Source organism: Rhincodon typus, chromosome 33 (genome assembly GCF_021869965.1).
Source record: "Rhincodon typus isolate 14 chromosome 33, sRhiTyp1.1, whole genome shotgun sequence".
Taxonomy (NCBI): domain Eukaryota; kingdom Metazoa; phylum Chordata; class Chondrichthyes; order Orectolobiformes; family Rhincodontidae; genus Rhincodon; species Rhincodon typus.
In genome coordinates, this window is record NC_063364.1 from 14,655,000 (window position 1) to 14,669,729 (window position 14,730).

At 40.6% G+C, this 14,730-nt stretch overlaps 1 protein-coding gene across 6 annotated transcripts in view; it reads right to left on the minus strand.

Moving 5' to 3' along the window:
• rab27a (RAB27A, member RAS oncogene family) overlaps window positions 1-14,730 on the minus strand; it is a 115,459-nt gene that overhangs the window by 82,723 nt on the left and 18,006 nt on the right. For all 6 annotated transcript variants that reach the window (XM_048615991.1, XM_048615989.1, XM_048615993.1 and 3 more), the window contains one exon: window positions 14,345-14,397. The gene's annotated coding sequence lies outside the window, so the exon portion shown is untranslated. The remainder of the gene's footprint in view (window positions 1-14,344; window positions 14,398-14,730) is intronic.

Below are 14,730 nucleotides of genomic sequence, written 5' to 3' on the forward strand. Positions count from 1 at the left end.
CCTCTTCGACCTGTTTGTTTCCTCTCCACCTATCCTCTCCTCTATCCATCTTCTATCCGCCTCCCACTCTCTCCCTATTTATTTCAGAACCCCTTCCCCTCCCCCTTTTCTGATGAAGGGTCTAGGCCCGAAACGTCAGCCTTTCTGCTCCTATGATGCTGCTTGGCCTGCTGTGTTCATCCAGCCCTGCACCTTGTTGTCTCGGATTCTCCAGCATCTGCAGTTCCTACTATCTCTGAGGTAAGAAAAATCTTTTTCACACAGCAAGTAACTACAGTCGAAAATCTATTGCCTGGAAGTGTGGCCGAGACAGGTTCCACTGGGCATTCAACAGAGCATTGGATGATTATTTAAATGGAAAGAAAATTCTGGGGAAAAGGCAGGAAAACAACATTGTCATAACATTCAGTTGGAGAGTCAGTGCAGACATAATGGACTGAATGGCATCTTTCTACACAGTGACAATTCTGAGACCGTGCAATTGATGGATGGTATGTGTCACTATCCTCACAACCAGTAGAGATTGACAGTGAGCGGTTTCAGAAGCGACAAAAATTGAGAGTCCCATTCCAGCAGACAGTTCATCAGCAAAATATGGTAAAAAGGTCGAGACCTGATATAAAAACAGAAATTGATCAACACATTCAGCAGGTCTGGCAGCATCTGTGGAGAGAGAAATAGCTTCAATGTTTTGAGCTTTGACTCTGCTTTGGAACTGACCGTTAATCACATTCAACAACTTAAAACATTTCCTTTTTCTTCCCATCGCCTTACAATCTAATTTTTCTTCCTCTTTCCATTTCTCTTCCTCAACCAAATTACCCACACACCCAATTTCCCCCTGAACCTTTCACTAGTTTAAAAAAACGAAGAAAAGAGATCAATTATTGGTCCAGTCAGTCGCAAATCCCAAACGCCCCATTCAACCAACATTTCACAAAACTGCAGGAATAAAATAATTCCAACAAGCATGCCCCAGAAAGATCCATCCTAGAAGCTATTTCATCTTTGAAAGTGGCAGAGGCTGTATAAATACATCATATCAGAAATATGACAATCGTTGTGAAAGTGGTATCTTAGTGCATGCCACATTTTTTTAAAAAAAGGGTTCAGTTTAAAACTAGCTATCCCATTAGTCCTGGAGACAGAGATAAAAAGCTGACTCTTGTCAGCTGTGTGGCCAATTGTTGCAACCATACCACAGTTTCCTGTAACACAAAATAGCAGCTTATTGTGAACAACTAACAACTGAACCGTTCTTGCAGGCTAATGTCCATATATACAAATGCTGCATTTCTACACCCCTCCCGTCACACGCACATAATATTTAGGAAAGGTTGTGGCTGATTTCAACAGGCCAAAAGGCAAGGAGGAAGCATCCTAGCCAGAGTTCCATTGAACAGCCCACCAGTAAATTCAACTAAACCCCCATGGTATCTTTCACACTTCTTCACACACAACTTCAAATAAAAAAATAGCAAATCACTTAGAAAAGGATTCATTCTCCAGGTCAGAGACAGAGAGAGTCGTGGAGATATTGGGACTGAGAACAGGGTGGCCCCAGGGGCAGTAAATGCATGCAAAGGAGAATGCCACATCGGAGAGACAAGTTGGAAAAATTAGCTTTCCAAGTTGGGTAAGAACACAAATGAAGTGAGGTAACATTGCATACTCACTATACATAATTGTGCTAACAACAGTTGCACTGCTGGTAATAAGCTAACCAAACTGTCAATTCTGTATTCATCCAAAAGCAGCTGAACAGTAACATTTCATACCAATTTCAGCATGGTCCATTTTTAAACAAAATTGGAAGGAACATGTAGGAGTTGGTTCAGTGACTAGAGAGTGTAGAGTGAGACCTTGCCTCCAACAGGGTATTGTACCTAATGCATGTTATTTTCTATCACGTAAGAAAGTGGATATCATGGTATTAAATAATCCAACAGACATTTGTTACACTTAACTCTTATATACAAACATTACTTTCCTCAGAGAGCAGTCTCTAGGCTCATATTAAGCTGTTAGTTTACAACAAAGGAACACGCTTCCAGTAGAGTGTCATGCTACAAATGATCCAATGAAGTTGGAGTATGAGATCTTTATATTCTCCAGTTATGTGTTACGATACAGAGAAGATATTATAAGCAGGATTCTTGGAAACATACCAACATACTCACTGGAAGAGTATGGTGCAAATTAATGGCAGCAGCACAGGTTTAATCCTCACACCAGATCCTTGAACCTGGAACCTTAGTCTTTCCTAGAGGCATAAAAATCTACAATGTTGTCATCAACTTTAGGAATTTTTATTTACATTTCTTCCCATAACAGGGAAAGTAGATGTATTACAGGGAGTGAACCCTCATATGTTTAATATCACATGTAGAATAACAATGTGAATGTATTCCAGCAATGCAGAATTGACAAATGGTGTGTGTCTATTTGAAAGGATAGGACATGGCACCAGCACATAGACGAAGGGTCCCATTTTCCCAAGCTGGTGAATCTCAAATTATAGTCAAGAACTAAAGAAAGATACCTTCACATAGCTCCATTATTACTGCAATAGCAGTTTTCAAATCATTACACATATATAGGGCCTGTATTCAGTTTTATTCCCTTGCGTCTAGACTAAGCTGGTGTTTCTATTGACTGGGTAGAAGCTATGGATATGATCATCAGCCCCTCCTGAGTGCTGACAGAAGGATCGCTAATTAAATCATTTCAGGAGCTGCCACATGCGCATCAATTCCTCTGTGCTGCAGGTTCACTATAATCAAAACACATCTGTATCACCAATTAAAAAAAAGAGGCAGACAAAAACACTACTGCTCACTTCTTTTTGGCAATATTGAGATTAAAAAGGGTATTTAAAAAAAGTGTACAGCTATACTATAAATGCACAGTTTGCTTGAATAATGATATTTGATGTGAAATTCTTTTAACACCACATTCAGCTTCTGTGTGAACGTAGTCCAGGGGTGGAACTATGGCTCACCCTGAAGCCACACTGAGGAGGAGCAGGATTCCTTAGAGAATCTAACACCATTGGGAATTGATACCATGCCTCATTGAATTTACAGTCTGTGTGTTTAGCAAAGCAAAACAGAAAAAAACCCACACAATTTCATATTGAATGGTAAACTGGCAAAGCAGCAGGCATGTAATATGATTGGAGGAGCAGTGAGCAGTGCAACAGGGGTAATTTCACTTGGCCCTTAGCCGCAATGGCAAGTCCTCAGTATGGGGACAGACAGTGTTTTAGGGAGACAGTGTGTTAAAAAAGGAGGGAATGATGGTCAGGCCAATGATGACTGCATGAGGAACTAATGGAATACTTAAGAATTTGGGATTGAGCAGGACAGACCTACCCTATCCCCACCCACAAAAGCATTTGGGAAGTGGAGGAGGGAAGGCTGAAAGGCAACCCACTTCTAATCCTCACTTCCATGTGAGTTTCACAGACCTCAGCACAAAAAGTGTACCCCACCACAGGCCAACCAAGGTCAGTCTTAGTTAAACCCAATTCCTTAGCTCAGCTGCAGTCGGAACACCTTCCCTGCTGATCAGGGCTTGGGGCCAACTCATTTTCTCTCACTTGCTCGGCTTCTTAACCAAAAGACAAAAAGCAGCAGCAAATTACTGCAGATCCTGAAATCTATACTGAAAAAAAAAGTACTGAAAACAAAAAGGTGCTGAAAATCACATCCATGGAGACAGAACAAGCATCTCTGATGAAGAGTCACCTGGGCTCGAAATGATAGCTTGCTCTCTCTCCATGTTGCTACCTGACCCGACAAAAATAAGAAGGTTTTATTAGTTAGTTCTGCTGCTCAGCAATCATTAAAAGGCCATATTTATTAATGATTCAATTTAAATTATCAACTGATTGCTTTGTAACTGATTACTTTTGTGGCTAACTTGAAAGGAGGCTGGAAGATTCACCAAGCTTGTGCTCAGGTGAGAATTGTCAGGAAACTCCCTTGCCACCACAGATAGTTCTGTGATTGAAAGAAAAACCAGGCTGAGAAAGGAATAGAACTGAAGTAAACTCTCAAGAGGGAAAAATCACTTTGGTGTCTTGCTAGTAGCCATTCAATTTTTTCAGACCCAGTCCACAGTAGATCCACGAATTGGGCTTTTCAGTGGTGTTAGAAAAAGGATAAGTCCCATCCAGCAATTTAAAGTACAAGTGGACTACAGCAGTTAGGTTTAGTCAATAGTGCTTAGTCAATAGTTCTCATTTTGAGAAAGTTCATCTTTTACTAGGTAGTTTTAACAATAGCAGCATCTCCAGCTATCAGAGGGATATGAGGCTGAAGAACATCAATAGATTGACCTTGCAATACAAATAAAAAGATGCCAGCCAAAACGAATGTCACTTGTTTTTCCAAGCATTGAGTAATTCATTGCATTTCTAGTGTCTTAATAGATTTGATTTTGTCTCATTGATATATAGGTTTCTTAATTAAAATGTCAGTTCAAATTTAAACATAAATCATGTTCATTTGAAATTATTCATATTTTAGTACAAAAAAAACTTGCTCATGTTTTGCTACCACTGAAATTTCATTGCATATTTCACATCTGCAGGATAACCCAGTATTTAGGTGGAGTAAGCAGCAAAGTATAAAATATAGGAAACACAGCAACCAGCAATAATGACAACAGCCACATCATCTGTTTTTTAGTGATATCAGAAATGGTATCTTAGGAGAGGACTTAGGAAGTGAAGCTGCAGAAGAAACCTTTTCTTCATTGGTCACCACCTTACATTATGAAGGTTGCTCCATTCACTGTCTGGGTGACAGTTAGTGATGCAACACCGTTTTCCTTCCCTTTTGGAGGTGGAATTTTTCAAAAATAAAACTAGCACAAAGTAGCAACAAGACTTGAAACTGCAAAATATCGGTCGACATATTCTCTCTTGTCCAGATATTATGCCATGAAGCATTGAATTTAGTTAATTATAGAAATTCGCTGGGCTATGTTCAATAAGTGAAAAGATTGTGTTAACAAATATTTGATAAATGTGAATCAAGATTCATACTTGTGATGCACGTTTGGTTAAAGACTCCTAACTGTCCTTTCACTGATTCAGTATTTGCATTCTACAAACCATAAACTCTCTTATCACAATGTTATTTGACACAATGCATTAGGTGAACAAAAAGCAGCTTATCTTTGCTTTTAACTTCCAGTATTGTACTGCAAAAAGAGCACACCACGTTATTGGTGGCAATAAAGTGATTTGCATCCAGAAGTAGGTGGTGAAGTTTCTGTGCAATCATATTGTAAGACAGCAGAATATACAAAAGGACGCCTCACACAAAATATTTCTAACCACAAAAACAAGGATCAATCATGGATGACAAATTAGAAAAGGGAGTAGTTTCATTACAAAAACAAAAATTATCAGAATTCAAGCAGCTTCCTATGTATTCAAACTAACCACACCGGATGCTAGATCAGTTGTTAATTTCAAATCTGGGATGGATAAATTGCTGTTAAGCAAAAGTATTAGAATTATGGGCCAAAGACAGGTACATGGGGGTGAGGCCATAGATCAGCCATGATCTCACCGCGCAGGCTTGAGGAGCTGAATGGCCTATTCCTTTTCCTATATTGAAATCAAATATGTATAAGTGCAGTTTAAATTGTTGCAATCAGTTGCATAATACATACATTTCTTCTCACTGATAATGCTCATGACCTGAATGTACTTTGTTCTTGTTGAAGTACACTTCAAGGAGACTGCGGTCTTCAGTCGTTGGGGCAAATGGGGCCATTGGAGATTGTCAAATGTTGGTGCATTCAGTCGTCCCATAATCCACTGAATGGCAGTTTTCATAGGTGCCAGTGGGCAGGACATCAGCATATACACTGGGCAATTTTAAAAAGTTTGCTTCAGAGGGGATCTCGGCTCAATTAAACCAACAGCATAAAGAACGGGGCTATATTGAAGCTGGGACTACCTCAGCCCGCATGCTTTAGATACACTGGATAACCTACCGGGGACATCACTGGCATCCAGACCAAACTTAAAGTTAGCGCTGCTGATAAAAATTGAGGGGAGGGCAAGGGCTCACGAGCACTTTGACACACTCCCTTGACAGATACAGAAGATTCAGAAAATGTGGCAACATAATTACTTTGGATAATCCCCCATAATGGGGCAGAACAGTCAGGGGCGAGCCTGCTCTGCAATAGATGTAGAATTTTTGTTTGACAGAACTTAGCAAAGTCATCCTGGTCTTCTTTTCTCCCAACCCACATCATTGCAAAGTCTGGACCTCTTGGAGATATTCTCTCAAACCTTTTCACCCAGAGTCTGGTCTTCATTGTTGGTGATTCGATAGCATGTGGTGGAACAACCTTGTAACGTACACTTTAAAATTCTAAATGTCCATGCTCTGGATGGACTGATACAAACTCTATTGGAGAGGAGACAAATAAAGCAGAAAAAAAAACTGCTTCATTTTATTCAAAGCAGGGCAGGAGCAGTAAACACTGGCACTAAAGACTTGTGCCTCAGAAAAAGCCATGCCCCAAGTCAAGCTGTTTCAGGGCAGTTACAACACCGGTACAGTGCTGGAAATTTCCCAGGCACATCCTATCCACAAAGCATAGTATACCCCAATCCAGCCAGTTACTGCCTCATCAGTCTAGTCTCCATCGAAGTAATGGTCTGTCATCGACCATCCTATCAAGCAGGATTTACTCAGCAACAACCTGCTCACTAACACTCACTCAGCTTCTGACCTCATGGCAATCTTGGTCCAAAAATAGACAAAAAGAGCAGAATTGCAGAGAAGATAGCGAGTAGCCTTGACAATGAAGGCAGCATTTGACCAAGTTTGGTATCAAGGCGCAAAACTGGAGTCAATGGGAATCAGGGGAAGCTCTGTGCTGGCTAAAGTCATGCACAGACACTGCAGGAGTCATGGTCCACACATAGTGAGATGTGGACACCATTCGGACTTGTAATGAACGGTATGTAGTAAGAAAGATTTTTCACTATGCATGTGGCAGGCAAGGACATCCTCAAACAAGAGGGGATTCAAACATTGCCCCTTGACAACCAAAGGCATGGCTATCACTGAATCCCCGATCATCTACTTGGGAGCAACATTACCTCTAACTGTGCAGCCACATGGAGGTTCTGCACAGGCCAACACAAATGTGCGTTAACACATTCATGACTGGTTAGGCCACAAAGACCATAAAATGTAGAAGCAGAATTATGTCATTTGGAAAGTCAAGTCTGCTCCGCCATTCAGTCGTGGCTGATAGGTTTCTCAACCCCATTCTCCTGCGTTCTTACCATAACCCTTGATCCCCTTACCAAAGAACTGAAGCTGCTACCATGCCCAGAACCTGGACATCATCTCAGCAGAAATAAAAGTACAGTGAATATAGCCTTGGAGGTTACTGCCCCACCATATAAATACTGTGGCTGCAAATGGGGCAGCACAGTGGCCAAGTGGTTAGCACTGCTGCCTCACAGCGCCAGGGACCTAGGTTCAAATCCACCCTCAGGTACTGTCTGTGTGGAGTTTGCACATTCTCCCTGTGTCTGTGTGGTCTCCTCCAGGTGTTCCAGTTTCCTCCCACAGTCCAAAGATGTGCAGATTAGGTGGATTGGCTGTGCTAAATGCAGAGTTATAGGGATAGGGTAGGATGGTGGGTCTGGGTAGGATACTTTTCGGAGGGACGGTATGGATTTAATTAGCCAAGCGGCCTGCTTCCACCTTGTAGGGATTCTATGAGAATTCCACAATGCGAGAGACTTGCCTCTTAACTCCTCGAAGGCTTTCCACCAAATACAAGGCAGAAGTCAGGAATGTGATGGTTGCAGCTTCAACAACCCTCAACACCATCCAGGGCAAAGCAGCCATCTGAAGAGCCATCAATTTCAACATTCGGAACAGCAGTGTGCTCCATTCAAAGCCAGATTCCGACTCTTAAGTTCAACCACCCAAAAACAAGGACATGGAAGATCATCATCTGCACACTCCCCTCCAGGCCACTTGTCACCCAGTCGTGGAACTGTATCACTGGTCCATTACTGTTGCTGGCTCGCGATCCTGGAACTTCATACCTAACAGCACTGTGGATATCCCTAAACCTCCATGACTGCAGCAACTCAAGACGCCAAGGACAATTTGTACCACAAACATTGGCTTTACTAGCATTGTTCATAGATCAGGAATTAATATAAAGTAATATACAAACAAAGCACTGTCTTCAATCGGATTTCTACTGCACACAGTCATGTTAAAAACGAGTCAAAGTTAGCTCCTTACAAGCATAGATGCAATTTTGTCCATCGTTATTCACTGAAAGAGGAATCTCGGCCTGTTATCGATTCCCCTCTCAAGGACGTTCATGCCCTCTCTCAAACAGGCAGCGAGCCAAAGGCTTGAACTCTGACCCTCCCCAGTTCCTCATCTGTTAAATCAAATAATCAAGCTGCCAAAAGTTTCAACTCAAGACCATTATATCAACACCTGATTCAGGAGTTGTGATACACAGCTTCAGGAAATATTTGCACTAAATGCCAAGGCCAAGAGAACCAGAAATAAAACACAAACTTCTCGATAGAACAACACCATCTCCTGCTTCCATATCCAACCACTTCCCCTTAAATTCAACTGGACTCTTAATGTAAGAAGTTAATGGGGAAGATTAAATCAGGCAATGTAAAGAAAATACAAGTTTCTGCTAAATGTTCTCTGCTGGGTTTGCAAAATCTTGGCATATTCATGCGCATGTTGCAAGTTCTCAATCACTGCCCTTAAAATGCAACCAAAAAGGTAAAAGACCGAACACTCATTTGAAAAAAAAGAGTTCTGCAGTCTAAACACATGGTGCAGTTTTAAAATTAAAATAGTTTAAACATTAGCTCTCAGGTCAAGGTAGAAACTTCACGGAACATCTGTTGTGGCTCACTGCAGTATTTGTACTGATTCTGCAAAGAGTGGTCAGCGGTTTTAATTTAGGTATTTTAATGAATAGTATAAACACAGCAATTTTAAACCTACAGAGAGTATCTCAGTTATAGGCTCAGAGTTTCAATCGCTGGCAGGCCATGAGACACGACACAGCTGCTCCAGTTTCACAAAGGTCAAGAGATTAAAAAATGTCACAGGTTATTAAGGAAACTTCCAGTTGGGAATTTCGCAAGTTACAGAAGAACCAGGTCCAAGCAAACACACACAGTGACCAACTCTCAAAGGCTGCACCGTTTCATCACATATTGTTGTTTTGCACAGGAAACAGTGAAAGACAAAATCTCACTTGCCAACATCACTGCAATGAACACTCTTTAAACATTTTACACGAAGTCAATGCAACACAAAACAGGAAATCCCAAATTGTTCATGCCAACCTTATCCAGCAAAGTAAGGAACATTTACAGATAAAAGCTACAATGTCTGCCCAGGCTGAAAGTATCTGTTTGCTCACTTCAAAATAAAATGGAATGTAAAAAGAATCTTTATGAAAAATTGCAACTGTGCCTTGCAGTTTTAGTTTAATAATAAATGCCTCCGCAGGGAAACTGAGGCACATTCACTTTAAATATCTCCATGTGAAAGTCTGACGGGTTATCACTCCAAGGCAATGGTTCCATCTAAAAAAATTCAAATAATGGAGAGACGGAGCCCTTTGCACAAATCACATACATTATCATTCGTATACTTCATAGTTTTTAAGTACTGCTCTACTTCAGCATCTTCCTCCTAGAAATCTAGAAAAAAATTTATACTGGTAGTTTTAGCTTGCACTCATTGCTCTGACATTTTTCCTTTAAGGGTGATAGAACAATGCAAGTCATTGTTAGTCAATGGTTAGAGATATATTGTTTTTAAAATACATGAGCACGACAGCATTTTTTTTAAAATTAAAGTGCCAGTTTCAGTTGATAAAGGCACTGCTTATTCAAACTACTATTTGCAAAAATAGAAGCACTGGGGAAAATCCAAACTCCAACAGGCGTGAAGCCTATTCTATAATCATGACAACATGAGAGAGCAGGCTGCAAGGCATACACTGGGTATAACTTAATGATATTGACAAAGTTAGGGATAGCAAATAGGGCAGATGGTAGAAGCTGGAGACAATATAGTTCGGTTGGATCAAAACTAGTCTGCAAACAGAGCCAGACATTATTTCTAAAATGGGAGGGATATTAAAGGTTATATATGGCGATCTGTCTTTCCTAAATGGCTTGATTATTGAGGGGATGCTGAGTTTGAAACCGAACCAAAGAACACAAAGATCAGAAAGTCATACGCAGAGCTGACTCCTCCCAGCTGGGCAGGAGGGTGAGAATGAGAAGTTCCACAGATGAATACTCCCTCTCATTGATAGTGACCCCAAAGCAGAGAGCGAAAGAGTAAGAGTAAAGTACTATGGAGGCTGGAGATCTGAAATAAAAGCAGGAAAAGTGTTGGAGAAACTCAGAAGGCCTGGCAGCATTTGTGGACAGAGAAACAAACAAACAGTGTTAAATGTTTTGAGCGCAACAAGAACCTACTTCGGAACAGAAAAGGAATGCAGAACTTCGGTTCTGAAAAAGAGTCATTGACTCTTTGAAAAGGAGTTTTGAGAAGATAAGGAGCTTTGAGAAGAAAAGGAGTTTTGAAAAGGAGATTTTCAAGAATTGTAAAAGAAATGTACCAACTATTGCACTGAATTTGAATGGGGCTTATGCCAGCATATCGTCCAGTGCATAGAAGATGCACATCATGACAAAAAAAAAGAGATGTCAGTATATATAGACTGCTGGTCAATGATCTGGAACAAGATGAGGAATGCAGGGCTAAGTGTGTGTACATACAAATCAGGTGCAATGAATGTTACTTTTTTTATTGCCAATTTAAACCACTAAAGGCAGCTTCCTGTGCCACGTTAAAGAAAACCAAAAACAGTATAGGCAGTGCGACACTCACTCGTATTGCAATCAGTTCAGTGGAAAACAGACATTCACACTTACAAAAAACACGTGAACAACTTGCGCTTTTAGTCCCAGCAGTATTCTCAGTATGGGGCAGTATCACAAAAACCCAACAAGGCCAGCTCTCACAGCAGAACAGCAAAAACTTTTTGACATGCAAAATTATTACAGAAGTCAAGATGAAAAGTTTTTCTTTTACAAAAACCTTAGATTATTAATAAAACTACAGTTGTTGGAAATCTGAAATAAAAGGAGAGAGACAATTCCAAGGCAGTTCCCAATTTAAAACCCCAAGCTGGGCTAGATTCAATGACAGGTGGTATGATTACAACTGGAAAACCAATCTAATTTCTATTTCATATAAGAATGATCAATAAATAACTGGAAGACAGCCATTGAAAAAGACCAAGTAAATGTTTCAACGTTGATTCAGAAATGTCACTCAATTGCAACAAGAAACAAAACTGAAAGGATACCTTAGCAACATAATACTCATACAAGCGTGTCTTATCAATTGCTGAATCCCTACTTCCTTTCTCACCATCTCCTCCTTATGCAGTTTCCCCAAACTGACCCTCCCCAGATTGGCATCAGATAGAAAGTGAAGGTGGTACCAGACAAACTGAAATTGGATGACTCTGCCATCAGCTCAAGTATGCCTTTCACTGTACATTAAAACAAATGACAGAACAGATTCTGGGAATGGGCTCTGACGAAGCACGTGGAATAACATCCAACCAGCACAATGAAGTTATCAAAATACAGTGCTACTCTGTTATCAGAGTACAGTCGGTTGATAGAGCTCTATTGATCATACACATTTTTGATTTCCTCTACTTTCTTTGATAGATGATAAAATCAAAACCCATTTACCAATATTACTCAGCCCCCTCTTCCCACCTTCCACATTAGACATCAGCATTAAAAGGGGTACATGAATAAGCTTTGGTGGTCAAAGGACTGGACGAACATCTTTCTGGTTGACAGCGATGGCAGCACAATTGTTCTGTACCATGTGTCAAGAGAGCAGCTCCACATCATTTTCCCCATCGCCAGCTTTTTTTCAAAAAAGAAACCCCAGTGTTATTCGCCATCCAGTATCCAGAGAAAGTGGATTGCAAGGCTTGAGCACCAGCTTAGATGCATCGTCCACTGCACATTAAAATGCAAAATTTCTCAAGGGATGCAAGAGTCGGAACATTTAGTTTTTGTGAATGGCTCCAGGATAATCAGCTGTAACAACATCCAATTAATACACTGTAATTATCAAATTACAGCAAACGCCAAAAGAAATTCACAATTCGGTCCCAAATGAACTGAACTAGCAACCATGCTGGAACCTCAGAATAAAGCACAGAAAAGTCCTTCAGAAATGAAAATTGTCCGGTTTGCAGAAATAAGTCAAAAAACAGCATATTTCCCCAGTGCCAGATGATGTCAAAACCTTTTTGTATAAAGACAAAGCACAAAGAGGTGTTATATTTTTTGGAAAAATATCCAATGGGAATACTGCTTGCGCCTTTTCATAGAATCTCTACAGTTTGGAAGCAGGCTATTTGGCCCATCAAGTCCACACCAACCCTCCAAACAGCATCCCACCCAGACCCACCCTTCTAAGCTATCCCTGCAATCCTGCATTTCCCATGGCTAATCCACCTAACCTGCACATCCCTGGACGCTATGGCCAAACTAAATTGCCCATCGACCAGACCCGCACATCTTTAGACTGTGAGAGGGAACTGGACCACCCAGAAGAAACCCACACAGACAAGGGGAGAATGAGCAAACTCCACACAGACATTTGCCAAGGGTGGAATCGAACCTGGTTCACTGGTGCTACAGTATAGCCAACCACTGAGACACTGTGCCTCTTGTAGCACCGACTCAATTAAATGCAGGTTTTGCAGGAATGAATCAAATCTGAAAGAAAAATACATCTCCTGATATTTTCAAGAGAATAACATGATCTTATGGGCAGATAAGTTAATAGATCATAACCAGAAATTAATAATTGCAACGTTCTCACAGTGTTATTGGCATTGCCCACACACTAGAAGTCTTCTAAAAAGGTTCAATCCTCAGTTTAAGGCTCAGCTAATTGAGCAGGTTATAAACATTCCAACAAGTTCACTTTACAATTCATAGACCAGTAAATCAAGTGAACTAGCTCAGTTCTTGGAATTCACTGCAGGCTGCATTACATTGTAGGGTAAATACAAGTGCAACTCATTCCTGCCATCTCATTTGCATAATCTTAAACAGGCTTTGATAAATACCATTGATGTGTGCCACAAAGCAGCAAACGTTTTGTTTGAGGAGCGTCATTAGCAACCAAATATTTTTAATTATCAGCAATCCAAAAACCAAATTAAATATAAATAACAGTCCAGATGGAAAGTGTAAACCCTAGCAGACTCAATGCACGCATTGGTACTGCTACCTCAAGAAGTGAATGAACGGCCAAGAGAGTCTTCAAGCGATGAGCACCCATTATAAATGTCACGGGGTTCCACGTTCAAATCTCACTCCAGCATCATATTGACGTAGGTCCGCACCTTGTTTTCCTTCATTGCATTGTTATATTTTTGGTTATAGTGGGCAGTGTTTATTGATTGTTATTTATAAATTGGATTTTAAACAAAAAATTTAAATATCCCATCCCAGCACAAAAACCAAAGCTAGCATCCAAAGTGCAGCACTTCCTCAGTACTGCAGTGGCAGAAATGCCACCTTCCAAAGCAGCTGTCAAAGTTAGGCCCCCATCTGCCTGCTCCAGTGGATGTAAAGGATCCCATTTGCACTAATTAAATAAGTAAACAAGCAAGAATATTAGTCCTGGTGTCCCGCTCAATACTAATCCTTCAGACAACACCACAGAAAAACTGAATAGCTGGTCTTACCAGAGGGATGGGCAATAAACGCTGGTCAACCCAGAAACACTCATTTCACAAATGATTAGGGGAACAAAAAGCCTCGTTTATTGTCTGTGAGAGTGTACTGAGTACAAAATGACCTGTCGCATTTCCCACAGTACATCGATTACACTTCAAAAAGTATTTCAATGGCTCCATAGAGTTTTAAAGTGGCCTTACAACTGTGAAGAGTGCTATGTAAATTCAAGTGTTACTTTGTGAAAATTAGTAAAGACTTTCGCAGTTGCAGTCATTTGAAATTGTAGTCATTACGCCAAATAAAGCCGATGTCTCAGGAAATTCCTTTCAGCAAGTTTTCCTTTCTACATAGTGCAAAACATCTCATTGCAGAGTATTTCAAGAAAGCCATTTCACTCATTGTCCAACATGGACCATTGCCATAGCAACCAAAACCACTGAATCAATTCACAGATACCAGAAGGGAAAACAAAAGGAGGAACTGAATTACCTGGTCAGTATTGGAAGACTTCCAGGTGAGGACTGGACCCAGAGAGAGAAGACCTGGAAAAAAAACAAACAATAGGACAGTGAAGCTAATGTCCTCTTCCTATCCTTCATCTCTCCGCAGTATTTGCTACAAATTTGGAATTAAAGCAAACACCTCCCCCACCCCCCACCACCTGCAAATGTTTGGGAGTCATTTTTCCAGGCTGCAAACCCAAAATAGAAAGGAAGCCAGGAATCACCTCTGGTCAAAATACCAAACTAACAACTAGTGGAACCCCATTTTTTGTGGGCATGCAGTCAGTCATTCTACAAAAGCAAAAAAAGCGAGCATTTTTTTAAAAAGATTGTTCATTCTAACCCATAGTATTATCCACAGTTCTACACAGG